This window comes from Pseudophryne corroboree, unplaced genomic scaffold, assembly GCF_028390025.1.
Source record: "Pseudophryne corroboree isolate aPseCor3 unplaced genomic scaffold, aPseCor3.hap2 scaffold_388, whole genome shotgun sequence".
Taxonomy (NCBI): Eukaryota; Metazoa; Chordata; class Amphibia; order Anura; family Myobatrachidae; genus Pseudophryne; species Pseudophryne corroboree.
This window is the reverse complement of record NW_026970033.1, coordinates 298,030-320,913: the sequence shown is the minus strand read 5'-3', so window position 1 is coordinate 320,913 and position 22,884 is coordinate 298,030. Positions and strand designations below refer to the sequence as shown.

General features: G+C 49.9%; 29 non-coding genes and 4 pseudogenes across 29 annotated transcripts; 20 read left to right on the top strand and 13 right to left on the bottom strand.

Annotated features, from left to right (window-relative positions):
• The first annotated feature begins 661 nt into the window (after positions 1-661).
• On the top strand, positions 662-825 carry LOC135022466 (U1 spliceosomal RNA). Its single transcript, XR_010219579.1, has one exon. It is a non-coding gene; the product is annotated as a U1 spliceosomal RNA (small nuclear RNA).
• Positions 826-977: 152 nt separating this feature from the next.
• LOC135022548 (U1 spliceosomal RNA) lies at positions 978-1,140 on the top strand. Its single transcript, XR_010219662.1, has one exon. It is a non-coding gene; the product is annotated as a U1 spliceosomal RNA (small nuclear RNA).
• A 674-nt stretch (positions 1,141-1,814) lies between these two features.
• Positions 1,815-1,978, top strand: LOC135022449 (U1 spliceosomal RNA). Its single transcript, XR_010219562.1, has one exon. It is a non-coding gene; the product is annotated as a U1 spliceosomal RNA (small nuclear RNA).
• Positions 1,979-2,120: 142 nt separating this feature from the next.
• Positions 2,121-2,283, top strand: LOC135022506 (U1 spliceosomal RNA). The gene has a single exon (XR_010219619.1). It is a non-coding gene; the product is annotated as a U1 spliceosomal RNA (small nuclear RNA).
• Positions 2,284-2,953: 670 nt separating this feature from the next.
• LOC135022510 (U1 spliceosomal RNA) lies at positions 2,954-3,117 on the top strand. The gene has a single exon (XR_010219623.1). It is a non-coding gene; the product is annotated as a U1 spliceosomal RNA (small nuclear RNA).
• Positions 3,118-6,357: 3,240 nt separating this feature from the next.
• Positions 6,358-6,521, top strand: LOC135022408 (U1 spliceosomal RNA). Its single transcript, XR_010219523.1, has one exon. It is a non-coding gene; the product is annotated as a U1 spliceosomal RNA (small nuclear RNA).
• Positions 6,522-6,673: 152 nt separating this feature from the next.
• Positions 6,674-6,809, top strand: LOC135022603 (U1 spliceosomal RNA; annotated as a pseudogene).
• A 698-nt stretch (positions 6,810-7,507) lies between these two features.
• On the top strand, positions 7,508-7,671 carry LOC135022433 (U1 spliceosomal RNA). Its single transcript, XR_010219546.1, has one exon. It is a non-coding gene; the product is annotated as a U1 spliceosomal RNA (small nuclear RNA).
• A 152-nt stretch (positions 7,672-7,823) lies between these two features.
• On the top strand, positions 7,824-7,986 carry LOC135022536 (U1 spliceosomal RNA). The gene has a single exon (XR_010219650.1). It is a non-coding gene; the product is annotated as a U1 spliceosomal RNA (small nuclear RNA).
• A 674-nt stretch (positions 7,987-8,660) lies between these two features.
• Positions 8,661-8,824, top strand: LOC135022720 (U1 spliceosomal RNA). The gene has a single exon (XR_010219793.1). It is a non-coding gene; the product is annotated as a U1 spliceosomal RNA (small nuclear RNA).
• A 152-nt stretch (positions 8,825-8,976) lies between these two features.
• On the top strand, positions 8,977-9,139 carry LOC135022582 (U1 spliceosomal RNA). The gene has a single exon (XR_010219693.1). It is a non-coding gene; the product is annotated as a U1 spliceosomal RNA (small nuclear RNA).
• A 674-nt stretch (positions 9,140-9,813) lies between these two features.
• On the top strand, positions 9,814-9,977 carry LOC135022465 (U1 spliceosomal RNA). Its single transcript, XR_010219578.1, has one exon. It is a non-coding gene; the product is annotated as a U1 spliceosomal RNA (small nuclear RNA).
• Positions 9,978-10,129: 152 nt separating this feature from the next.
• LOC135022645 (U1 spliceosomal RNA) lies at positions 10,130-10,265 on the top strand (annotated as a pseudogene).
• Positions 10,266-10,963: 698 nt separating this feature from the next.
• LOC135022459 (U1 spliceosomal RNA) lies at positions 10,964-11,127 on the top strand. Its single transcript, XR_010219572.1, has one exon. It is a non-coding gene; the product is annotated as a U1 spliceosomal RNA (small nuclear RNA).
• Positions 11,128-11,279: 152 nt separating this feature from the next.
• LOC135022626 (U1 spliceosomal RNA) lies at positions 11,280-11,442 on the top strand. The gene has a single exon (XR_010219721.1). It is a non-coding gene; the product is annotated as a U1 spliceosomal RNA (small nuclear RNA).
• A 674-nt stretch (positions 11,443-12,116) lies between these two features.
• LOC135022448 (U1 spliceosomal RNA) lies at positions 12,117-12,280 on the top strand. The gene has a single exon (XR_010219561.1). It is a non-coding gene; the product is annotated as a U1 spliceosomal RNA (small nuclear RNA).
• Positions 12,281-12,422: 142 nt separating this feature from the next.
• On the top strand, positions 12,423-12,585 carry LOC135022505 (U1 spliceosomal RNA). Its single transcript, XR_010219618.1, has one exon. It is a non-coding gene; the product is annotated as a U1 spliceosomal RNA (small nuclear RNA).
• Positions 12,586-13,259: 674 nt separating this feature from the next.
• On the top strand, positions 13,260-13,423 carry LOC135022424 (U1 spliceosomal RNA). The gene has a single exon (XR_010219538.1). It is a non-coding gene; the product is annotated as a U1 spliceosomal RNA (small nuclear RNA).
• A 152-nt stretch (positions 13,424-13,575) lies between these two features.
• Positions 13,576-13,738, top strand: LOC135022524 (U1 spliceosomal RNA). The gene has a single exon (XR_010219637.1). It is a non-coding gene; the product is annotated as a U1 spliceosomal RNA (small nuclear RNA).
• Positions 13,739-14,559: 821 nt separating this feature from the next.
• Positions 14,560-14,722, bottom strand: LOC135022546 (U1 spliceosomal RNA). Its single transcript, XR_010219660.1, has one exon. It is a non-coding gene; the product is annotated as a U1 spliceosomal RNA (small nuclear RNA).
• Positions 14,723-15,190: 468 nt separating this feature from the next.
• Positions 15,191-15,353, top strand: LOC135022495 (U1 spliceosomal RNA). The gene has a single exon (XR_010219609.1). It is a non-coding gene; the product is annotated as a U1 spliceosomal RNA (small nuclear RNA).
• An 855-nt stretch (positions 15,354-16,208) lies between these two features.
• On the bottom strand, positions 16,209-16,344 carry LOC135022577 (U1 spliceosomal RNA; annotated as a pseudogene).
• Positions 16,345-16,496: 152 nt separating this feature from the next.
• LOC135022718 (U1 spliceosomal RNA) lies at positions 16,497-16,660 on the bottom strand. Its single transcript, XR_010219791.1, has one exon. It is a non-coding gene; the product is annotated as a U1 spliceosomal RNA (small nuclear RNA).
• Positions 16,661-17,334: 674 nt separating this feature from the next.
• LOC135022628 (U1 spliceosomal RNA) lies at positions 17,335-17,497 on the bottom strand. The gene has a single exon (XR_010219723.1). It is a non-coding gene; the product is annotated as a U1 spliceosomal RNA (small nuclear RNA).
• A 152-nt stretch (positions 17,498-17,649) lies between these two features.
• On the bottom strand, positions 17,650-17,813 carry LOC135022411 (U1 spliceosomal RNA). Its single transcript, XR_010219526.1, has one exon. It is a non-coding gene; the product is annotated as a U1 spliceosomal RNA (small nuclear RNA).
• Positions 17,814-18,487: 674 nt separating this feature from the next.
• Positions 18,488-18,650, bottom strand: LOC135022490 (U1 spliceosomal RNA). The gene has a single exon (XR_010219603.1). It is a non-coding gene; the product is annotated as a U1 spliceosomal RNA (small nuclear RNA).
• A 151-nt stretch (positions 18,651-18,801) lies between these two features.
• Positions 18,802-18,965, bottom strand: LOC135022456 (U1 spliceosomal RNA). The gene has a single exon (XR_010219569.1). It is a non-coding gene; the product is annotated as a U1 spliceosomal RNA (small nuclear RNA).
• Positions 18,966-19,639: 674 nt separating this feature from the next.
• Positions 19,640-19,802, bottom strand: LOC135022547 (U1 spliceosomal RNA). The gene has a single exon (XR_010219661.1). It is a non-coding gene; the product is annotated as a U1 spliceosomal RNA (small nuclear RNA).
• A 152-nt stretch (positions 19,803-19,954) lies between these two features.
• Positions 19,955-20,118, bottom strand: LOC135022464 (U1 spliceosomal RNA). Its single transcript, XR_010219577.1, has one exon. It is a non-coding gene; the product is annotated as a U1 spliceosomal RNA (small nuclear RNA).
• Positions 20,119-20,819: 701 nt separating this feature from the next.
• Positions 20,820-20,955, bottom strand: LOC135022602 (U1 spliceosomal RNA; annotated as a pseudogene).
• A 152-nt stretch (positions 20,956-21,107) lies between these two features.
• Positions 21,108-21,271, bottom strand: LOC135022631 (U1 spliceosomal RNA). Its single transcript, XR_010219725.1, has one exon. It is a non-coding gene; the product is annotated as a U1 spliceosomal RNA (small nuclear RNA).
• A 674-nt stretch (positions 21,272-21,945) lies between these two features.
• On the bottom strand, positions 21,946-22,108 carry LOC135022519 (U1 spliceosomal RNA). The gene has a single exon (XR_010219632.1). It is a non-coding gene; the product is annotated as a U1 spliceosomal RNA (small nuclear RNA).
• Positions 22,109-22,260: 152 nt separating this feature from the next.
• On the bottom strand, positions 22,261-22,424 carry LOC135022399 (U1 spliceosomal RNA). Its single transcript, XR_010219515.1, has one exon. It is a non-coding gene; the product is annotated as a U1 spliceosomal RNA (small nuclear RNA).
• Positions 22,425-22,884: the final 460 nt, after the last annotated feature.

Below are 22,884 nucleotides of genomic sequence, written 5' to 3'. Positions count from 1 at the left end.
GTCTCTCTCCAGCCTAGTTTGCTGTCTGTTTCCACTTCTCTTTTCTTGAGCCGCTCCCTTCTATGCCCTTGCGCACTATCCTGACTTCTCCTCCTGTCTGCTTACTTTGTGCCTTCCAACGCACAATGCGATCTACAGGTAGTGCTGCAGGGCCCAGACCCTTTTACTTGCCTTACAGAGCAGCTCTGGAGCTGTTACAGTGCCCAGCTGCTGCAAGAAATCAGCTTGAATGCTTCAGGGGCTGGGGCATAGCCAACATGAGCCCCACACCAAAGGAGGGTGGAGGTGTTTAATGCAAACTAGGGGTCAGCCAAGCGCCGCAAAAGGCCACCATGCCCTGCACGCCCCTTTTCTCTTTTCATATGCAGACGAGGGTTGAAGCCAACTTTGACCCACTGCTTGGATGACATCACCATATGCAAATCCATCTGCGGCAGGCCTTCCCCCAGGAATGCTTGCACTAGTTGTTGCATTTGGTTTGTTGTTTGGGGGTGCTTCAGTATTAGGCAGCCTTCTGCCCTCCCATGTTCATCTGAAAATATATGTTCTCCCTGCAGTTGTTGTCCCAAGATGAGAGTTCCCTTGTGCTGCCTCAGTTGAATCTCCTTTACTTGACAGAGATGTGCATGAGCAGCGGCCCTCCCCAGCCCTATTCCAAATCATACTTATTTTGCATAGGAGATACCATGGTCATGAAGATTTTTCTCCCAGGGTGAGGTTCATTCATTGCATTTTGGGTATGCTGACCCCTGTGATTTCCCCAAATGTGGGAAACTTGACTGCATTATTTGTGGTAGTGGGAGACTGTGTTTGTGCTTTCCTCTGGTCAGCTCTGGTAAAAGTCAGATTTCTTTGTCTCAGATTTTCCTTTAGCCTTGTTCTTCTTTCGAGAGTTCCCTTGTGCTGCCTCAGTTGGATCTCCTTCACTTTACAGGGGGGTGCCCGAGCAGCGACCCTCCCCAGCTCTAGCCCAACTCCTACTTACCTGCCAGGTGAGATACTATGATCATGAAGGTGCTTCTCCCAGGGCAAGGCTCACCCATTGTACTCTGGGTGTGCTGCTCCTGCGATTTCCCCAAATGTGGGAAACTTGACTGCATAATTTGTGTTTCCCCTGGTCGGCTCTCGTATAATTCAGATCTCTTTGTCTCAGGTCTCTCTCCAGCCTAGTTTGCTGTCTGTTTCCACTTCTCTTTTCTTCAGCCGCTCCCTTCTATACCCTTGTGCACTATCCTGACTTCTCCTCCCGTCTGCTTACTTTGTGCCTTCCAATGCGCAATGCAAACTACAGGTAGTGCTGCAGGGCCCACACCCTTTTACTTGCCTTACAGAGCAGCTCTGGAGCTGTTGCAGTGCCAAGCTGCTGCAAGAAATCAGCTTGAATGCTTCAGGGGCTGGGGCATAGCCAACATGAGCCCCACACCGAAGGAGGGTGGAGGTGTTTAATGCAAACTAGGGGTCAGACAAGCGCAGCAAAAGGCCACCATGCCCTGCACGCCCCTTTTCTGTTTTCATATGCAGACGAGGGTTGAAGCCAACTTTGACCCACTGCTTGGATGACATCACCATATGCAAATCCATCTGCGGCAGGCCTTCCCCCAGGAATGCTTGCACTAGTTGTTGCATTTGGTTTGTTGTTTGGGGGTGCTTCAGTATTAGGCAGCCTTCTGCCCTCCCATGTTCATCTGAAAATATGTGTTCTCCCTGCAGTTGTTGTCCCTAGATGAGAGTTCCCTTGTGCTGCCTCAGTTGAATCTCCTTAACTTGACAGAGATGTGCCTGAGCAGCGGCCCTCCCCAGCTCTATCCCAAATCATACTTATTTTGCATAGGAGATACCATGGTCATGAAGATTATTCTCCCAGGGTGAGGTTCATTCATTGCATTCTGGGTATGCTGACCCCTGTGATTTCCCCAAATGTGGGAAACTCGACTGCTTTATTTGTGGTAGTGGGGGACTGTGTTTGTGTTTTCCTCTGGTCAGCTCTGGTAAAAGTCAGATTTCTTTGTTTCAGAGCCTTGTTCTTCTTTTGAGAGTTCCCTTGTGCTGCCTCAGTTGGATCTCCTTCACTTGACAGGGGGGTGCCCGAGCAGAGACCCTCCCCAGCTCTAGCCCAACTCCTACTTACCTGCCAGGTGAGATACTATGATCATGAAGGTGCTTCTCCCAGGGCAAGGCTCACCCATTGCACTCTGGGTGTGCTGCCCCTGCGATTTCCCCAAATGTGGGAAACTTGACTGCATAATTTGTGTTTCCCCTGGTCGGCTCTCGTATAATTCAGATCTCTTTGTCTCAGGTCTCTCTCCAGCCTAGTTTGCTGTCTGTTTCCACTTCTCTTTTCTTCAGCCGCTCCCTTCTATGCCCTTGTGCACTATCCTGACTTCCCCGTCTGCTTACTTTGTGCCTTCCAACGCACAATGCAAACTACAGGTAGTGCTGCAGGGCCCACACCCTTTTACTTGCTTTACAGAGCAGCTCTGGAGCTGTTACAGTGCCCAGCTGCTGCAAGAAATCAGCTTGAATGCTTCAGGGGCTGGGGCATAGCCAACATGAGCCCCACACCGAAGGAGGGTGGAGGTGTTTAATGCGAACTAGGGGTCATCCAAGCGCCGCAAAAGGCAGCCATGCCCTGCACACCCCTTTTTTATTTTCATATGCAGACGAGGGTTGAAGCCAACTTTGACCCACTGCTTGGATGACATCACCATATGCAAATCCGTCTGCTGCAGGCCTTCCCCCAGGAATGCTTGCACTAGTAGTTGCATTTGGTTTGTTGTTTGGGGGTGCTTCAGTATTAGGCAGCCTTCTGCCCTCCCATGTTCATCTGAAAATATGTGTTCTCCCTGCAGTTGTTGTCCCCAGATGAGAGTTCCCTTGTGCTGCCTCAGTTGAATCTCCTTTACTTGACAGAGATGTGCCTGAGCAGCGGCCCTCCCCAGCCCTATCCCAAATCATACTTATTTTGCATAGGAGATACCATGGTCATGAAGATTGTTCTCCCAGGGTGAGGTTCATTCATTGCACTCTGGGTATGCTGACCCCTGTGATTTCCCCAAATGTGGGAAACTCGACTGCATTATTTGTGGTAGTGGGGGACTGTGTTTGTGCTTTCCTCTGGTCAGCTCTGGTAAAAGTCAGATTTCTTTGTCTCAGATCTTCCTCTAGCCTTGTTCTTCTTTCGAGAGTTCCCTTGTGCTGCCTCAGTTGGATCTCCTTCACTTGACAGGGGGTGCCCGAGCAGCAATCCTCCACAGCTCTAGCCCAACTCCTACTTACCTGCCAGGTGAGATACTATGATCTTCACTGTTAGGGCAATCAGGATGTGGAATTCCCTGCCAGGGAAGGTGGTAATGGCGGACTCTGTAATTGGATTTAAAAAAGGAATGGATACATTTCTGAATGAAAAAGCTATCCAAGGTTATAATACTTAAAATATCAACATGGTTAATCCGGGGGTAACATGAGTTATAGTAGCTAACTAGTCATAAAACATTATTCAGCAAGTATGTAGAATCATCACAACTTAAAACAGGTTGAACACGATGGGCAATTTGCCTCTATTCAACCTCAAAAACTATGTTACCATATGTTACTATATTACTATGTTACTGTAGTATACAGAACACCACAATGTAATGAGCAGTGATAGTGAGCACTGATGAGGATACTAGAACTGACACTGAGCAGCAAGATGCAGCACTGGACTATTAGTAATGTACTGTAGTATGCTGAGCACCACAATGCAGCACAAGACAATGAGCAGTGATACTGAGCACTGATGAGGATACTACTGAGAACTGACACTGAGCAGGAGAGACACACTACTAGTATTACTGAGCAGCAATAAGTAACCACTGATACTGAGCACTGATATTGAGATTTCCACTGAGAGAACATAGCCACGTCCTCTCCGCTCTCTCTTCAATGCACGAGTAAAAATGGCGGCAACGCGCAGCTCTTTATATGGAATCCGAATCTCGCGAGAATCCGACAGCGGGATGATGACATTTTCCCTTGTTCAGGTTTTCCGAGTCAGGCAGGAACAACCGAGCCTGCCTCGGACCAGTGTAAACCACGTGGAGTTCGTCGGGAATTCGGTTCTCGGAGAACCGAACCCGCTCCTCTATATATACTATATTACTATGTTACTGTAGTATACAGAACACCACAATGCAATGAGCAGTGATAGTGAGCACTGATGAGGATACTAGAACTGACACTGAGCAGCAAGATGCAGCACTGGACTATTAGTAATGTACTGTAGTATGCTGAGCACCACAATGCAGCACAAGACAATGAGCAGTGATACTGAGCACTGATGAGGATACTACTGAGAACTGACACTGAGCAGGAGAGACACACTACTAGTATTACTGAGCAGCAATAAGTAACCACTGATACTGAGCACTGATATTGAGATTTCCACTGAGAGAACATAGCCACGTCCTCTCCGCTCTCTCTTCAATGCACGAGTAAAAATGGCAGCAACGCGCAGCTCTTTATATGGAATCCGAATCTCACGAGAATCTGACAGCGGGATGATGACATTTTCCCTTGTTCAGGTTTTCCGAGTCAGGCAGGAACAACCGAGCCTGCCTCGGACCAATGTAAACCACGTGGAGTTCGTGGGGAATTCGGTTCTCGGAGAACCGAACCCACTCCTCTCTACCTTATACCCATCAATTGTTTTTATTTTCAATCTAAGCCCCTGCAGTTTTCTGTAAGCATCTGCTTCGCTATGATGATCAACAAGTCACAAGGGCAAACACTCAGGGCTTGAGGCGTAGATCTTAGGACCAGCTGCTACAAGCATGGCAGAGGTGTCACTATCACTGGTGACACCCAGAGAGGTGGCGAGGGAGATTGTAATGCAGTGCGCGCAGATAAACAGCGCAATGGTAAAAAGGAGGCATGGTTTCATAGGTAGGGGCGTGGCCTGGTGGCCTGAATCTACATTTTGTTGCTCCGGGTGTCCCGGGGGTTGGGGGCTGCACCCGGGGACTAGTGTGTGAGCGGTGCTGGCTCCTGCACAGTGACAGGGCATGGCCACCCAGCATGACGCCTCCCTTCTTGACCATGCTGTAATTGCAGTCGCACTGCAGTTCAGCGTGATCATAAAAAATGGTGTAGGCTCCTGCTGGTGCAGACTGTAGAGAAAAGCTGCTGTGACCACGCCCCCTGTGTCTCCTCCGTTGCAGACCCCATTTTGAAGCCTTGCCCCCGGACTAAGAGAAAAGAATGCCCTTGCGCACTATCCTGACTTCTCCTCCCGTCTGCTTAATTTGTGCCTTCCAACGCACAATGCGAACAACAGGTGGTGCTGCAGGGCCCACACACTTTTACTTGCCTTACAGAACAGCTCTGGAGCTGTTACAGTGCCCAGCTGCTGCAAGAAATCAGCTTGAATGCATCAGGGGATGGGGCATGGCCAACATGAGCCCCACACCAAAGGAGGGTGGGGGTGTTTAATGCGAACTAGGGGTCATCCAAGCACTGCAAAAGGCCGCCATGCCCTGCATGCCCCTTTTCTCTTTTCATATGCAGATGAGGGTTCCAGTCAACTTTGGCCCACTGCTTGGATTTACATCACCGTATGCAAATCCGTCTGCTGCAGACCTTCCCCCAGGAGTGCTTGTACTAGTTGTTGCATATGGGCCCTCATTCCGAGTCGTTCGCTCTGTAAATTTCATCGCATCGCAGTGAAATTCTGCTTAGTACGCATGCGCAATATTCGCACTGCGACTGCGCCAAGTAATTTTACAATGAAGAAAGTATTTTTACTCACGGCTTTTTCTTCGCTCCGGCGATCGTAATGTGATTGACAGGAAATGGGTGTTACTGGGCGGAAACAGGCCGTTTTATGGGCGTGTGGGAAAAAACGCTACAGTTTCCGGAAAAAACGCAGGAGTGGCCGGAGAAACGGGGGAGTGTCTGGGCGAACTCTGGGAGTGTTTGTGACGTCAAACCAGGAACGACAAGCACTGAACTGATCACAGATGCAGAGTAAGTCTGAAGCTACTCTGAAACTGCTAAGTAGTTTGTAATCGCAATATTGCGAATACATCGGTCGCAATTTTAAGAAGCTAAGATTCACTCCCAGTAGGCGGCGGCTTAGCGTGTGTAACTCTGCTAAAATCGCCTTGCGAGCGATCAACTCGGAATGAGGGCCATGGTTTGATATTTGATGGTGCTTCAGTATTAGGCAGCCTTCCGCCCTCCCATGTTCATCTGAAAAGATGTGGTCTCCCTGCAGTTGTTGTCCCCAGATGAGAGTTCCCTTGTGCTGCCTCAGTTGAATCTCCTTTACTTGACAGAGATGTGCCTGAGCAGCGGCCCTCACCAGCCCTATCCCAAATCATACTTATTTTGCATAGGAGATACCATGGTCATGAAGATTGTTCTCCCAGGGTTAGGTTCATTCATTGCATTCTGGGTATGCTGACCCCTGTGATTTTCCCAAATGTGGGAAACTCGACTGCATTATTTGTGGTAGTGGGGGACTGTGTTTGTGCTTTCCTCTGGTCAGCTCTGGTAAAAGTCAGATTTCTTTGTCTCAGATCTTCCTCTAGCCTTGTTCTTCTTTCGAGAGTTCCCTGGTGCTGCTTCAGTTGGATCTCCTTCACTTCACAGGGGGGAACCCGAGCAGCGACCCTCCCCAGCTCTAGCCCAACTCCTACTTACCTGCCAGGTGAGATACTATGATCATGAAGGTGCTTCTCCCAGGGCAAGGCTCAACCATTGCACTCTGGGTGTGCTGCTCCTGCGATTTCCCCAAATGTGGGAAACTTGACTGCATAATTTGTGTTTCCCCTCGTCGGCTCTCGTATAATTCAGATCTCTTTGTCTCAGGTCTCTCTCCAGCCTAGTTTGCTGTCTGTTTCCACTTCTCTTTTCTTGAGCCGCTCCCTTCTATGCCCTTGCGCACTATCCTGACTTCTCCCGTCTGCTTACTTCGTGCCTTCCAACGCACAATGCGAACTACAGGTAGTGCTGCAGGGCCCACACCCTTTTACTTGCCTTACAGAGTAGCTCTGGAGCAGTTACAGTGCCCAGCTGCTGCAAGAAATCAGCTTTAATGCTTCAGGGGCTGGGGCATAGCCAACATGAGCCCCACACAGAAGGAGGGAGGAGGTGTGTAATGCAAACTAGGGGTCATCCAAGCGCTGCAAAAGGCCGCCATGCCCTGCACGCCCCTTTTCTCTTTTCATATGCAGACGAGGGTTGAAGCCAACTTTGACCCACTGCTTGGATGACATCACCATATGCAAATCCATCTGCTGCAGGCCTTCCCCCAGGAATGCTTGCACTAGTTGTTGCATTTGGTTTGTTGTTTGGGGGTGCTTCAGTATTAGGCAGCCTTCTGCCCTCACATGTTCATCTGAAAATATGTGTTCTCCCTGCAGTTGTTGTCCCCAGATGAGAGTTCCCTTGTGCTGCCTCAGTTGAATCTCCTTTACTTGACAGAGATGTGCCTGAGCAGCGGCCCTCCCCAGCCCTATCCCAAATCATACTTATTTTGCATAGGCGATACCATGGTCATGAAGATTGTTCTCCCAGGGTGAGGTTCATTCATTGCATTCTGGGTATGCTGACCCCTGTGATTTCCCCAAATGTGGGAAACTCGACTGCATTATTTGTGGAAGTGGGGGACTGTGTTTGTGCTTTCCTCTGGCCAGCTCTGGAAAAAGTCAGATTTCTTTGTCTCAGATCTTCCTCTAGCCTTGTTCTTCTTTCGAGAGTTCCCTTGTGCTGCCTCAGTTGGATCTCTTTCACTTGACAGGGGGGTGCCCGAACAGCGACCCTCCCCAGCTCTAGCCCAACTCCTACTTACCTGCCAGGTGAGATACTATGATCATGAAGGTGCTTCTCCCAGGGCAAGGCTCACCCATTGCACTCTGGGTGTGCTGCCCCTGCGATTTCCCCAAATGTGGGAAACTTGACTGCATAATTTGTGTTTCCCTTGGTCGGCTCTCGTATAATTCAGATCTCTTTGTCTCAGGTCTCTCTCCAGCCTAGTTTGCTGTCTGTTTCCACTTCTCTTTTCTTCAGCCGCTCCCTTCTATACCCTTGTGCACTATCCTGACTTCTCCTCCCGTCTGCTTACTTTGTGCCTTCCAATGCACAATGCAAACTACAGGTAGTGCTGCAGGGCCCACACCCTTTTACTTGCCTTACAGAGCAGCTCTGGAGCTGTTACAGTGCCCAGCTGCTGCAAGAAATCAGCTTGAATGCTCCAGGGGATGGGGCATGGCCAACATGAGCCCCACACCAAAGGAGGGTGGAGGTGTTTAATGCGAACTAGGGGTCATCCAAGCACCGCAAAAGGCCGCCATGCCCTGCACGCCCCTTTTCTCTTTTCATATGCAGATGAGGGTTGAAGCCAACTTTGACCCACTGCTTGGATGACATCACCGTATGCAAATCCGTCTTCTGCAGAACTTCCCCCAGGAATGCTTGCACTAGTTGTTGCATTTGGTTTGTTGTTTGGGGGTGCTTCAGTATTAGGCAGCCTTCTGCCCTCCCATGTTCATCTGAAAATATGTGTTCTCCCTGCAGTTGTTGTCCCCAGATGAGAGTTCCCTTGTGCTGCCTCAGTTAAATCTCCTTTACTTGACAGAGATGTGCATGAGCAGCGGCCCTCCCCAGCCCTATTCCAAATCATACTTATTTTGCATAGGAGATACCATGGTCATGAAGATTTTTCTCCCAGGGTGAGGTTCATTCATTGCATTTTGGGTATGCTGACCCCTGTGATTTCCCCAAATGTGGGAAACTCAACTGCATTATTTGTGGTAGTGGGGGACTGTGTTTGTGCTTTCCTCTGGTCAGCTCTGGTAAAAGTCAGATTTCTTTGTCTCAGATTTTCCTCTAGCCTTGTTCTTCTTTCGAGAGTTCCCTTGTGCTGCCTTAATTGGATCTCCTTCACTTTACAGGGGGGTACCCTAGCAGCGACCCTCCCCAGCTCTAGCCCAACTCCTACTTACCTGCCAGGTGAGATACTATGATCATGAAGGTGCTTCTCCCAGGGCAAGGCTAACCCATTGCACTCTGGGTGTGCTGCTCCTGCGATTTCCCCAAATGTGGGAAACTTGACTGTATAATTTGTGTTTCCCCTGGTCGGCTCTCGTATAATTCAGATCTCTTTGTCTCAGATCTCTCTCCAGCCTAGTTTGCTGTCTGTTTCCACTTCTCTTTTCTTGAGCCGCTTACTTCTATGCCCTTGCGCACTATCCTGACTTCTCCTCCTGTCTGCTTACTTTGTGCCTTCCAACGCACAATGCGAACTACAGGTAGTGCTGCAGGGCCCACACCCTTTTACTTGCCTTACAGAGCAGCTCTGGAGCTGTTACAGTGCCCAGCTGCTGCAAGAAATCAGCTTGAATGCTTCAGGGGCTGGGGCATAGCCAACATGAGCCCCACACCAAAGGAGGGTGGAGGTGTTTAATGCAAACTAGGGGTCAGCCAAGCGCCGCAAAAGGCCACCATGCCCTGCACGCCCCTTTTCTCTTTTCATATGCAGACGAGGGTTGAAGCCAACTTTGACCCACTGCTTGGATGACATCACCATATGCAAATCCATCTGCGGCAGGCCTTCCCCCAGGAATGCTTGCACTAGTTGTTGTATTTGGTTTGTTGTTTGGGGGTGCTTCAGTATTAGGCAGTACTCTGCCCTCCCATGTTCATCTGAAAATATATGTTCTCCCTGCAGTTGTTGTCCCAAGATGAGAGTTCCCTTGTGCTGCCTCAGTTGAATCTCCTTTACTTGACAGAGATGTGCATGAGCAGCGGCCCTCCCCAGCCCTATTCCAAATCATACTTATTTTGCATAGGAGATACCATGGTCATGAAGATTTTTCTCCCAGGGTGAGGTTCATTCATTGCATTTTGGGTATGCTGACCCCTGTGATTTCCCCAAATGTGGGAAACTTGACTGCATTATTTGTGGTAGTGGGAGACTGTGTTTGTGCTTTCCTCTGGTCAGCTCTGGTAAAAGTCAGATTTCTTTGTCTCAGATCTTCCTCTAGCCTTGTTCTTCTTTCGAGAGTTCCCTGGTGCTGCCTCAGTTGGATCTCCTTCACTTCACAGGGGGGAACCCGAGCAGCGACCCTCCCCAGCTCTAGCCCAACTCCTACTTACCTGCCAGGTGAGATACTATGATCATGAAGGTGCTTCTCCCAGGGCAAGGCTCAACCATTGCACTCTGGGTGTGCTGCTCCTGCGATTTCCCCAAATGTGGGAAACGTGACTGCATAATTTGTGTTTCCCCTCGTCGGCTCTCGTAAAATTCAGATATCTTTGTCTCAGGTCTCTCTCCAGCCTAGTTTGCTGTCTGTTTCCACTTCTCTTTTCTTGAGCCGCTCCCTTCTATGCCCTTGCGCACTATCCTGACTTCTCCCGTCTGCTTACTTCGTGCCTTCCAACGCACAATGCGAACTACAGGTAGTGCTGCAGGGCCCACACCCTTTTACTTGCCTTACAGAGTAGCTCTGGAGCAGTTACAGTGCCCAGCTGCTGCAAGAAATCAGCTTGAATGCTTCAGGGGCTGGGGCATAGCCAACATGAGCCCCACACCGAAGGAGGGTGGAGGTGTGTAATGCGAACTAGGGGTCATCCAAGCGCTGCAAAAGGCCGCCATGCCCTGCACGCCCCTTTTCTCTTTTCATATGCAGACGAGGGTTGAAGCCAACTTTGACCCACTGCTTGGATGACATCACCATATGCAAATCCATCTGCTGCAGGCCTTCCCCCAGGAATGCTTGCACTAGTTGTTGCATTTGGTTTGTTGTTTGGGGGTGCTTCAGTATTAGGCAGCCTTCTGCCCTCACATGTTCATCTGAAAATATGTGTTCTCCCTGCAGTTGTTGTCCCCAGATGAGAGTTCCCTTGTGCTGCCTCAGTTGAATCTCCTTTACTTGACAGAGATGTGCCTGAGCAGCGGCCCTCCCCAGCCCTATCCCAAATCATACTTATTTTGCATAGGCGATACCATGGTCATGAAGATTGTTCTCCCAAGGTGAGGTTCATTCATTGCATTCTGGGTATGCTGACCCCTGTGATTTCCCCAAATGTGGGAAACTCGACTGCATTATTTGTGGTAGTGGGGGACTGTGTTTGTGCTTTCCTCTGGTCAGCTCTGGAAAAAGTCAGATTTCTTTGTCTCAGATCTTCCTCTAGCCTTGTTCTTCTTTCGAGAGTTCCCTTGTGCTGCCTCAGTTGGATCTCCTTCACTTTACAGGGGGGTACCCGAGCAGCGACCCTCACCAGCTCTAGCCCAACTCCTACTTACCTGCCAGGTGAGATACTATGATCATGAAGGTGCTTCTCCCAGGGCAAGGCTCACCCATTGTACTCTGGGTGTGCTGCTCCTGCGATTTCCCCAAATGTGGGAAACTTGACGGCATAATTTGTGTTTCCCCTGGTCGGCTCTCGTATAATTCAGATCTCTTTGTCTCAGGTCTCTCTCCAGCCTAGTTTGCTGTCTGTTTCCACTTCTCTTTTCTTCAGCCGCTCCCTTCTGTACCCTTGTGCACTATCCTGACTTCTCCTCCCGTCTGCTTACTTTGTGCCTTCCAATGCACAATGCAAACTACAGGTAGTGCTGCAGGGCCCACACCCTTTTACTTGCCTTACAGAGCAGCTCTGGAGCTGTTGCAGTGCCAAGCTGCTGCAAGAAATCAGCTTGAATGCTTCAGGGGCTGGGGCATAGCCAACATGAGCCCCACACCGAAGAAGGGTGGAGGTGTTTAATGCAAACTAGGGGTCAGACAAGCGCAGCAAAAGGCCACCATGCCCTGCACGCCCCTTTTCTGTTTTCATATGCAGACGAGGGTTGAAGCCAACTTTGACCCACTGCTTGGATGACATCACCATATGCAAATCCATCTGCGGCAGGCCTTCCCCCAGGAATGCTTGCACTAGTTGTTGCATTTGGTTTGTTGTTTGGGGGTGCTTCAGTATTAGGCAGCCGTCTGCCCTCCCATGTTCATCTGAAAATATGTGTTCTCCCTGCAGTTGTTGTCCCTAGATGAGAGTTCCCTTGTGCTGCCTCAGTTGAATCTCCTTAACTTGACAGAGATGTGCCTGAGCAGCGGCCCTCCCCAGCTCTATCCCAAATCATACTTATTTTGCATAGGAGATACCATGGTCATGAAGATTATTCTCCCAGGGTGAGGTTCATTCATTGCATTCTGGGTATGCTGACCCCTGTGATTTCCCCAAATGTGGGAAACTCGACTGCTTTATTTGTGGTAGTGGGGGACTGTGTTTGTGTTTTCCTCTGGTCAGCTCTGGTAGAAGTCAGATTTCTTTGTTTCAGAGCCTTGTTCTTCTTTTGAGAGTTCCCTTGTGCTGCCTCAGTTGGATCTCCTTCACTTGACAGGGGGGTGCCCGAGCAGAGACCCTCCCCAGCTCTAGCCCAACTCCTACTTACCTGCCAGGTGAGATACTATGATCATGAAGGTGCTTCTCCCAGGGCAAGGCTCACCCATTGCACTCTGGGTGTGCTGCCCCTGCGATTTCCCCAAATGTGGGAAACTTGACTGCATAATTTGTGTTTCCCCTGGTCGGCTCTCGTATAATTCAGATCTCTTTGTCTCAGGTCTCTCTCCAGCCTAGTTTGCTGTCTGTTTCCACTTCTCTTTTCTTCAGCCGCTCCCTTCTATACCCTTGTGCACTATCCTGACTTCTCCTCCCGTCTGCTTACTTTGTGCCTTCCAATGCACAATGCAAACTACAGGTAGTGCTGCAGGGCCCACACCCTTTTACTTGCCTTACAGAGCAGCTCTGGAGCTGTTACAGTGCCCAGCTGCTGCAAGAAATCTGCTTGAATGCTTCAGGGGATGGGGCATGGCCAACATGAGCCCCACACCAAAGGAGGGTGGAGGTGTTTAATGCGAACTAGGGGTCATCCAAGCACCGCAAAAGGCCGCCATGCCCTGCACGCCCCTTTTCTCTTTTCATATGCAGATGAGGGTTGAAGCCAACTTTGACCCACTGCTTGTATGACATCACCGTATGCAAATCCGTCTTCTGCAGAACTTCCCCCAGGAATGCTTGCACTAGTTGTTGCATTTGGTTTGTTGTTTGGGGGTGCTTCAGTATTAGGCAGCCTTCTGCCCTCCCATGTTCATCTGAAAATATGTGTTCTCCCTGCAGTTGTTGTCCCCAGATGAGAGTTCCCTTGTGCTGCCTCAGTTGAATCTCCTTTACTTGACAGAGATGTGCCAGAGCAGCGGCCCTCCCCAGCCCTATTCCAAATCATACTTATTTTGCATAGGAGATACCATGGTCATGAAGATTGTTCTCCCAGGGTGAGGTTCATTCATTGCATTTTGGGTATGCTGACCCCTGTGATTTCCCCAAATGTGGGAAACTCAACTGCATTATTTGTGGTAGTGGGGGACTGTGTTTGTGCTTTCCTCTGGTCAGCTCTGGTAAAAGTCAGATTTCTTTGTCTCAGATTTTCCTCTTGCCTTGTTCTTCTTTCGAGAGTTCCCTTGTGCTGCCTCAGTTGGATCTCCTTCACTTGACAGGGGGGTACCCGAGCAGCGACCCTCCCCAGCTCTAGCCCAACTCCTACTTACCTGCCAGGTGAGATACTATGATCATGAAGGTGCTTCTCCCAGGGCAAGGCTCACCCATTGCACTCTGGGTGTGCTGCTCCTGCGATTTCCCCAAATGTGGGAAACTTGACTGCATAATTTGTGTTTCCCCTGGTCGGCTCTCGTATAATTCAGATCTCTTTGTCTCTCTCCAGCCTAGTTTGCTGTCTGTTTCCACTTCTCTTTTCTTCAGCCGCTCCCTTCTATACCCTTGTGCACTATCCTGACTTCTCCTCCCGTCTGCTTACTTTGTGCCTTCCAATGCACAATGCAAACTACAGGTAGTGCTGCAGGGCCCACACCCTTTTACTTGCCTTACAGAGCAGCTCTGGAGCTGTTACAGTGCCCAGCTGCTGCAAGAAATCAGCTTGAATGCTTCAGGGGCTGGGGCATAGCCAACATGAGCCCCACACCGAAGGAGGGTGGAGGTGTTTAATGCAAACTAGGGGTCGGTCAAGCGCCGCAAAAGGCCACCATGCCCTGCACGCCCCTTTTCTGTTTTCATATGCAGACGAGGGTTGAAGCCAACTTTGACCCACTGCTTGGATGACATCACCATATGCAAATCCATCTGCGGCAGGCCTTCCCCCAGGAATGCTTGCACTAGTTGTTGCATTTGGTTTGTTGTTTGGGGGTGCTTCAGTATTAGTCAGCCTTCTGCTCCACCCTCCTTTGGTGTGGGGCTCATGTTGGCCATGTCCCATCCCCTGAAGCATTCAAGCAGATTTCTTGCAGCAGCTGGGCACTGTAACAGCTCCAGAGCTGCTCTGTAAGGCAAGTAAAAGGGTGTGGGCCCTGCAGCACTACCTGTAGTTTGCATTGTGCATTGGAAGGCACAAAGTAAGCAGACGGGAGGAGAAGTCAGGATAGTGCACAAGGGTATAGAAGGGAGCGGCTGAAGAAAAGAGAAGTGGAAACAGACAGCAAACTAGGCTGGAGAGAGATCTGAGACAAAGAGATCTGAATTATACGAGAGCCGACCAGGGGAAACACAAATTATGCAGTCAAGTTTCCCACATTTGGGGAAATCGCAGGGGCTGCACACCCAGAGTGCAATGGGTGAGCCTTGCCCTGGGAGAAGCACCTTCATGATCATAGTATCTCACCTGGCAGGTAAGTAGGAGTTGGGCTAGAGCTGGGGAGGGTCGCTGCTCGGGCACCCCCCTGTTAAGTGAAGGAGATCCAACTGAGGCAGCACAAGGGAACTCTCAAAAGAAGAACAAGGCTAGAGGAAGATCTGAAACAAAGAAATCTGACTTTTACCAGAGCTGACCAGAAGAAAACACAAACACAGTCCCCCACTACCACAAATAAAGCAGTCGAGTTTCCCACATTTGGGGAAATCACAGGGGTCAGCATACCCAAAATGCAATGAATGAACCTCACCTCGACTGCTTTATTTGTGGTAGTGGGGGACTGTGTTTGTGTTTTCTTCTGGTCAGCTCTGGTAAAAGTCAGATTTCTTTGTTTCAGATCTTCCTCTAGCCTTGTTCTTCTTTTGAGAGTTCCCTTGTGCTGCCTCAGTTGGATCTCCTTCACTTAACAGGGGGGTGCCCGAGCAGCGACCCTCCCCAGCTCTAGCCCAACTCATACTTACCTGCCAGGTGAGATACTATGATCATGAAGGTGCTTCTCCCAGGGCAAGGCTCACCCATTGCACTCTGGGTGTGCTGCCCCTGCGATTTCCCCAAATGTGGGAAACTTGACTGCATAATTTGTGTTTCCCCTGGTCGGCTATCGTATAATTCAGATCTCTTTGTCTCAGATCTCTCTCCAGCCTAGTTTGCTGTCTGTTTCCACTTCTCTTTTCTTCAGCCGCTCCCTTCTATACCCTTGTGCACTATCCTGACTTCTCCTCCCGTCTGCTTACTTTGTGCCTTCCAATGCACAATGCAAACTACAGGTAGTGCTGCAGGGCCCACACCCTTTTACTTGCCTTACAGAGCAGCTCTTGAGCTGTTACAGTGCCCAGCTGCTGCAAGAAATCTGCTTGAAAGCTTCAGGGGATGGGGCATGGCCAACATGAGCCCCACACCAAAGCAGGGTGCAGCAGAAGGCTGCCTAATACTGAAGCACCCCCAAACAACAAACCAAATGCAACAACTAGTGCAAGCATTCCTGGGGGAAGGCCTGCCGCAGATGGATTTGCATATGGTGATGTCATCCAAGCAGTGGGTCAAAGTTGGCTTCAACCCTCATCTGCATATGAAAACAGAAAAGGGGCGTGCAGGGCATGGTGGCCTTTTGTGGCGCTTGACTGACCCCTAGTTTGCATTAAACACCTCCACCCTCCTTCGGTGTGGGGCTGATGTTGGCTATGCCCCAGCCCCTGAAGCATTCAAGCTGATTTCTTGCAGCAGCTGGGCACTGTAACAGCTCCAGAGCTGCTCTGTAAGGCAAGTAAAAGGGTGTGGGCCCTGCAGCACTACCTGTAGTTTGCATTGTGCATTGGAAGGCACAAAGTAAGCAGACGGGAGGAGAAGTCAGGATAGTGCACAAGGGTATAGAAGGGAGCGGCTGAAGAAAAGAGAAGTGGAAACAGACAGCAAACTAGGCTGGAGAGAGACCTGAGACAAAGAGATCTGAATTATACGAGAGCCGACGAGGGGAAACACAAATTATGCAGTCAAGTTTCCCACATTTGGGGAAATCGCAGGAGCAGCACACCCAGAGTACAATGGGTGAGCCTTGCCCTGGGAGAAGCACCTTCATGATCATAGTATCTCACCTGGCAGGTAAGTAGGAGTTGGGCTAGAGCTGGGGAGGGTCGCTGCTCGGGTACCCCCCTGTAAAGTGAAGGAGATCCAACAAAGGCAGCACAAGGGAACTCTCGAAAGAAGAACAAGGCTAGAGGAAAATGTGAGACAAAGAAATCTGACTTTTACTAGAGCTGACCAGAGGAAAGCACAAACACAGTCCCCCACTACCACAAATAATGCAGTTGAGTTTCCCACATTTGGGGAAATCACAGGGGTCAGCATACCCAAAATGCAATGAATGAACCTCACCCTGGGAGAAAAATCTTCATGACCATGGTATCTCCTATGCAAAATAAGTATGATTTGGAATAGGGCTGGGGAGGGCCGCTGCTCATGCACATCTCTGTCAAGTAAAGGAGATTCAACTGAGGCAGCACAAGGGAACTCTCATCTGGGGACAACAACTGCAGGGAGAACATATATTTTCAGATGAACATGGGAGGGCAGAAAGCTGCCTAATACTGAAGCACCCCCAAACAACAAACCAAATGCAACAACTAGTGCAAGCATTCCTGGGGGAAGGCCTGCCGCAGATGGATTTGCATATGGTGATGTCATCCAAGCAGTGGGTCAAAGTTGGCTTCAACCCTCGTCTGCATATGAAAAGAGAAAAGGGGCGTGCAGGGCATGGTGGCCTTTTGCGGCACTTGGCTGACCCCTAGTTTGCATTAAACACCTCCACCCTCCTTTGGTGTGGGGCTCATGTTGGCTATGCCCCAGCCCCTGAAGCATTCAAGCTGATTTCTTGCAGCAGCTGGGCACTGTAACAGCTCCAGAGCTGCTCTGTAAGGCAAGTAAAAGGGTGTGGGCCCTGCAGCACTACCTGTAGTTCGCATTGTGCGTTGGAAGGCACAAAGTAAGCAGACAGGAGGAGAAGTCAGGATAGTGCGCAAGGGCATAGAAGGGAGCAGCTCAAGAAAAGAGAAGTGGAAACAGACAGCAAACTAGGCTGGAGAGAGACCTGAGACAAAGAGATCTGAATTATACGAGAGCCGACCAGGGGAAACACAAATTATGCAGTCAAGTTTCCCACATTTGGGGAAATCGCAGGAGCAGCACACCTAGAGTGCAATGGGTGAGCCTTGCCCTGGGAGAAGCACCTTCATGATCATAGTATCTCACCTGGCAGGTAAGTAGGAGTTGGGCTAGAGCTGGGGAGGATCGCTGCTCGGGTACCCCCCTGTAAACTGAAGGAGATCCAACTGAGGCAGCACAAGGGAACTCTCGAAAGAAGAACAAGGCTAGAGGAAAATCTGAGACAAAGAAATCTGACTTTTACCAGAGCTGACCAGAGGAAAGCACAAACACAGTCCCCCACTACCACAAATAATGCAGTCAAGTTTCCCACATTTGGGGAAATCACAGGGGTCAGCATACCCAAAATGCAATGAATGAACCTCACCCTGGGAGAACAATCTTTATGACCATGGTATCTCCTATGCAAAATAAGTATGATTTGGAATAGGGCTGGGGAGGGCCGCTGCTCATGCACATCTCTGTCAAGTAAAGGAGATTCAACTGAGGCAGCACAAGGGAACTCTCATCTGGGGACAACAACTGCAGGGAGAACACATATTTTCAGATGAACATGGGAGGGCAGAAGGCTGCCTAATACTGAAGCACCCCCAAACAACAAACCAAATGCAACAACTAGTGCAAGCATTCCTGGGGGAAGTTCTGCAGAAGACTGATTTGCATACGGTGATGTTATCCAAGCAGTGGGTCAAAGTTGGCTTCAACCCTCATCTGCATATGAAAAGAGAAAAGGAGCGTGCAGGGCATGGCGGCCTTTTGCGGTGCTTGGATGACCCCTAGTTCGCATTAAACACCTCCACCCTCCTTTGGTGTGGGGCTCATGTTGGCCATGCCCCATCCCCTGAAGCATTCAAGCTGATTTCTTGCAGCAGCTGGGCACTGTAACATCTCCAGAGCTGCTCTGTAAGGCAAGTAAAAGGGTGTGGGCCCTGCAGCACTACCTGTAGTTTGCATTGTGCATTGGAAGGCACAAAGTAAGCAGACGGGAGGAGAAGTCAGGATAGTGCACAAGGGTATAGAAGGGAGCGGCTGAAGAAAAGAGAAGTGGAAACAGACAGCAAACTAGGTTGGAGAGAGACCTGAGACAAAGAGATCTGAATTACACGAGAGCCGACCAGGGGAAACACAAATTATGCAGTCAAGTTTCCCACATTTGGGGAAATCGCAGGGGCAGCACACCCAGAGTGCAATGGGTGAGCCTTGCCCTGGGAGAAGCACCTTCATGATCATAGTATCTCACCTGGCAGGTAAGTAGGAGTTGGGCTAGAGCTGGGGAGGGTCTCTGCTTGGGCACCCCCCTGTCAAGTGAAGGAGATCCAACTGAGGCAGCACAAGGGAACTCTCGAAAGAAGAACAAGGCTAGAGGAAGATCTGAACAAAGAAATCTGACTTTTACCAGAGCTGACCAGAGGAAAACACAAACACAGTCCCCCACTACCACAAATAAAGCAGTCGAGTTTCCCACATTTGGGGAAATCACAGGGGTCAGCATACCCATAATGCAATGAATGAACCTCACCCTGGGAGAATAATCTTCATGACCATGGTATCTCCTATGCAAAATAAGTATGATTTGGGATAGAGCTGGGGAGGGCCGCTGCTCAGGCACATCTCTGTCAAGTAAAGGAGATTCAACTGAGGCAGCACAAGGGAACTCTCATCTGGGGACAACAACTGCAGGGAGAACACATATTTTCAGATGAACATGGGAGGGCAGAAGGCTGCCTAATACTGAAGCACCCCCAAACAACAAACCAAATGCAACAACTAGTGCAAGCATTCCTGGGGGAAGTTCTGCAGAAGACGGATTTGCATACGGTGATGTCATCCAAGCAGTGGGTCAAAGTTGGCTTCAACCCTCATCTGCATATGAAAAGAGAAAAGGGGCGTGCAGGGCATGGCGGCCTTTTGCGGTGCTTGGATGACCCCTAGTTCGCATTAAACACCTCCACCCTCCTTTGGTGTGGGGCTCATGTTGGCCATGCCCCATCCCCTGAAGCATTCAAGCTGATTTCTTGCAGCAGCTGGGCACTGTAACAGCTCCAGAGCTGCTCTGTAAGGCAAGTAAAAGGGTGTGGGCCCTGCAGCACTACCTGTAGTTTGCATTGTGCATTGGAAGGCACAAAGTAAGCAGACGGGAGGAGAAGTCAGGATAGTGCACAAGGGTATAAAAGGGAGCGGCTGAAGAAAAGAGAAGTGGAAACAGACAGCAAACTAGGCTGGAGAGAGACCTGAGACAAAGAGATCTGAATTATACGAGAGCCGACCAGGGGAAACACAAATTATGCAGTCAAGTTTCCCACATTTGGGGAAATCGCAGGAGCAGCACACCCAGAGTACAATGGGTGAGCCTTGCCCTGGGAGAAGCACCTTCATGATCATAGTATCTCACCTGGCAGGTAAGTAGGAGTTGGGCTAGAGCTGGGGAGGGTCGCTGCTCGGGTACCCCCCTGTAAAGTGAAGGAGATCCAACTGAGGCAGCACAAGGGAACTCTGGAAAAAAGAACAAGGCTAAAGGAAAATCTGAGACAAAGAAATCTGACTTTTACCAGAGCTGACCAGAGGAAAGCACAAACACAGTCTCCCACTACCACAAATAATGCAGTCAAGTTTCCCACATTTGGGGAAATCACAGGGGTCAGCATACCCAAAATGCAATGAATGAACCTCACCCTGGGAGAAAAATCTTCATGACCATGGTATCTCCTATGCAAAATAAGTATGATTTGGAATAGGGCTGGGGAGGGCCGCTGCTCATGCACATCTCTGTCAAGTAAAGGAGATTCAACTGAGGCAGCACAAGGGAACTCTCATCTTGGGACAACAACTGCAGGGAGAACATATATTTTCAGATGAACATGGGAGGGCAGAAGGCTGCCTAATACTGAAGCACCCCCAAACAACAAACCAAATGCAACAACTAGTGCAAGCATTCCTGGGGGAAGGCCTGCCGCAGATGGATTTGCATATGGTGATGTCATCCAAGCAGTGGGTCAAAGTTGGCTTCAACCCTCGTCTGCATATGAAAAGAGAAAAGGGGCGTGCAGGGCATGGTGGCCTTTTGCGGCGCTTGGCTGACCCCTAGTTTGCATTAAACACCTCCACCCTCCTTTGGTGTGGGGCTCATGTTGGCTATGCCAAAGCCCCTGAAGCATTCAAGCTGATTTCTTGCAGCAGCTGGGCACTGTAACAGCTCCAGAGCTGCTCTGTAAGGCAAGTAAAAGGGTGTGGGCCCTGCAGCACTACCTGTAGTTTGCATTGTGCATTGGAAGGCACAAAGTAAGCAGACGGGAGGAGAAGTCAGGATAGTGCACAAGGGTATAGAAGGGAGCGGCTGAAGAAAAGAGAAGTGGAAACAGACAGCAAACTAGGCTGGAGAGAGACCTGAGACAAAGAGATCTGAATTATACGAGAGCCGACGAGGGGAAACACAAATTATGCAGTCAAGTTTCCCACATTTGGGGAAATCGCAGGAGCAGCACACCCAGAGTGCAATGGTTGAGCCTTGCCCTGGGAGAAGCACCTTCATGATCATAGTATCTCACCTGGCAGGTAAGTAGGAGTTGGGCTAATGCTGGGGAGGGTCGCTGCTCGGGTTCCCCCCTGTGAAGTGAAGGAGATCCAACTGAGGCAGCACCAGGGAACTCTCGAAAGAAGAACAAGGCTAGAGGAAGATCTGAGACAAAGAAATCTGACTTTTACCAGAGCTGACCAGAGGAAAGCACAAACACAGTCCCCCACTACCACAAATAATGCAGTCGAGTTTCCCACATTTGGGAAAATCACAGGGGTCAGCATACCCAGAATGCAATGAATGAACCTCACCCTGGGAGAACAATCTTCATGACCATGGTATCTCCTATGCAAAATAAGTATGATTTGGGATAGGGCTGGTGAGGGCAGCTGCTCAGGCACATCTCTGTCAAGTAAAGGAGATTCAACTGAGGCAGCACAAGTGAACTCTCATCTGGGGACAACAACTGCAGGGAGACCACATCTTTTCAGATGAACATGGGAGGGCGGAAGGCTGCCTAATACTGAAGCACCATCAAATATCAAACCATATGCAACAACTAGTACAAGCACTCCTGGGGGAAGGTCTGCAGCAGACGGATTTGCATACGGTGATGTTATCCAAGCAGTGGGCCAAAGTTGACTGGAACCCTCATCTGCATATGAAAAGAGAAAAGGGGCATGCAGGGCATGGCGGCCTTTCGCAGTGCTTGGATGACCCCTAGTTCGCATTAAACACCTCCCCCCTCCTTTGGTGTGGGGCTCATGTTGGCCATGCCCCATCCCCTGAAGCATTCAAGCTGATTTCTTGCAGCAGCTGGGCACTGTAACAGCTCCAGAGCTGCTCTGTAAGGCAAGTAAAAGGGTGTGGGCCCTGCAGCACTACCTGTAGTTTGCATTGTGCATTGGAAGGCACAAAGTAAGCAGACGGGAGGAGAAGTCAGGATAGTGCACAAGGGTATAGAAGGGAGCGGCTGAAGAAAAGAGAAGTGGAAACAGACAGCAAACTAGGCTGGAGAGAGACCTGAGACAAATAGATCTGAATTATACGAGAGCCGACCAGGGGAAACACAAATTATGCAGTCAAGTTTCCCACATTTGGGGAAATCGCAGGGGCAGCACACCCAGAGTGCAATGGGTGAGCCTTGCCCTGGGAGAAGCACCTTCATGATCATAGTATCTCACCTGGCAGGTAAGTAGGAGTTGGGCTAGAGCTGGGGAGGGTCGCTGCTCGGGTACCCCCCTGTCAAGTGAAGGAGATCCAACTGAGGCAGCACAATGGAACTCTCGAAAGAAGAACAAGGCTAGAGGAAAATCTGAGACAAAGAAATCTGACTTTTACCAGAGCTGACCAGAGGAAAGCACAAACACAGTCCCCCACTACCACAAATAATGCAGTCAAGTTTCCCACATTTGGGGAAATCACAGGGGTCAGCATACCCAAAATGCAATGAATGAACCTCACCCTGGGAGAACAATCTTCATGACCATGGTATCTCCTATGCAAAATAAGTATGATTTGGAATAGGGCTGGGGAGGGCCGCTGCTCATGCACATCTCTGTCAAGTAAAGGAGATTCAACTGAGGCAGCACAAGGGAACTCTCATCTGGGGACAACAACTGCAGGGAGAACACATATTTTCAGATGAACATGGGAGGGCAGAAGGCTGCCTAATACTGAAGCACCCCCAAACAACAAACCAAATGCAACAACTAGTGCAAGCATTCCTGGGGGAAGTTCTGCAGAAGACGGATTTGCATACGGTGATGTCATCCAAGCAGTGGGTCAAAGTTGGCTTCAACCCTCATCTGCATATGAAAAGAGAAAAGGGGCGTGCAGGGCATGGCGGCCTTTTGCGGTGCTTGGATGACCCCTAGTTCGCATTAAACACCTCCACCCTCCTTTGGTGTGGGGCTCATGTTGGCCATGCCCCATCCCCTGAAGCATTCAAGCTGATTTCTTGCAGCAGCTGGGC